The sequence below is a fragment of the Poecilia latipinna genome, unplaced genomic scaffold (genome assembly GCF_001443285.1).
Source record: "Poecilia latipinna isolate Pla-1442-1.1 unplaced genomic scaffold, P_latipinna-1.0 Scaffold3241, whole genome shotgun sequence".
NCBI lineage: Eukaryota > Metazoa > Chordata > Actinopteri > Cyprinodontiformes > Poeciliidae > Poecilia > Poecilia latipinna.
Window position 1 is genome coordinate 52,579 of NW_015115857.1, and position 1,971 is coordinate 54,549.

The window sequence follows — 1,971 nt, forward strand, 5'->3', positions numbered from 1 at the left end:
TATCCAGCGAGCGACTTGACCTCGTTTTGACATGCCTGTATTCTTTCTGGAATATTTCTGACTGGTCAACTTGGAAACTAAATCTAAAGCCACCAATGTGTAGCCAACCCGTGTCCTGTCATAAGGATATCAGGTATTTTGGAGTTGAATTGAGTTGACATGAATCCACCAGCTGCCTGCGTAACACTGTGCAACGTGTGCGCCTGTGCTGCGTCAAAGTCAGGCTCTGTGTGCTCTTATGCGTAACGGTGTTTACAGGACTTTTTGTCACCAACGGAGAGACACATTGTCAAAACCTGTCAAAACTGGATGCATTTCTTCAACAGAACTTCACAACTCACGGGAGTGGATGATTATGGCCGAAAGAGTGCTGATAAGTTTTGGATCTGAGAATACCGGAAACCTTTAGTTGTCCGCTGCTACAGTCAGAGCAGGTGTGCAGAGCGTACCGTAAGAGTGAGAATGGGGGGCCGAGGGAACGGTGGCATGGGAGGACCGAGGCGGTTTCGAAGAAGAAGGAGGGAAGGTGGAGGGGTCGACTGGGTGGGGGCTTGTGTATTGTTATACTGTGGGGAGGACTTTGGATGGGGGGGTAACGTACCATTAGAAGAGGGTATAAGCCACAATGAGCCATCAATGTGTCTCATTAGAGCCTCATTGATGACTGTATGTTGAAGCACTGAGGAGTTACAGTCATTTGAAATTTGTATATCAGGTGTTGTCCAAATGTGCCATTTGGAGACTCCAAATGGCACACCTGGACAACACCTGTACATTCTCAAAAATAAACATGTCCAAAATGACATTTCTTTTTTGTACTATTTTGATCATTATTGAAATCCACGAGCAGAATACTTTATTCTACATATTTTATGTATTTTCCAGTATACAAAATTATTTATTTCTTGCAAATAAAAATTTTATTTTATTTTTTATTTTTATTTTTATTTTATTTTATTTACAAGAAATCAAATAAAAAATCTGAGTGAAGTAAAATTTTCAAAAAATTTTTTGTGTTACAAACATAATAGCTACAACAGTTACAGTATTTTGACTGCAAAAATAGAAAATTTAGCTTGTCTTCTTCATAAAGAGACCAAGCTTTTCCATTTACTCCAAACTGTTAAAGAACAGCAGTTGATTTAATTTGGGTATGCCTTTTCAGCCATTTTTTGGTGATTTTGGCACTGCCAGTTAGGGTGCGTTCACACTGCAGCCTGAAATGACCCAATTCCGATTTTTTGGCAATTCCGATTTTTTTGCCGGGCCGTTCACACTGCCAGTAAATGCGACCTGTATGCGTTCTGCAGTCTGAACGAGCAAACGATCTGAAAGTGTCCCGCATGCGCACTAGAGGGCGCAATAGCGTCAGCGTTCTCATTGTTCTGCCAACTGCCATAAAGAAGAAGTGCTCAGTGTTTGCGGAAGTAAACATGGAGGCTAACGGTGGAGCTTAGCTTACATATTTGAAGTTGTTGTCCAACTGGAGCAGCATATTAACGACTTAATCCTCATATAATCCGTCATGGTTGTTGTTTTTCTTCCTCTTTGCGCTTATCAGGACGCAGAATAGTGAGATTTGTTGAGAATCAGTGACAGTTCGGATGAATGCGACCTGGACGTTAGGTCGCATTTGAATCGGATACGTATCAGATATGGGTCACATTCGAAAAAGAATCCGACCTGTGCTGTTCACACAGCCATGAAAAGATCAGATACAGGTCTCATTATCGGAACTGAGTCACTTCAGGCTGCTGTGTGAACGCAGCCTTAGTTTGTCTATAAACAAGTGGGAGAAGGATCTTCTTTTTGTATTACATTTCTGTATCTAGAATTTAAAAGCTTGATGTCTTTTAATAATATTTAGTTATTGATCATCTTCAAACAGTTACTTATTGAAACCAGTGTTGCTCTTTGTGAGGTAAAACAAGCTGATTGAAACATAAGATCAAACCTTTGAAAACAAACTGG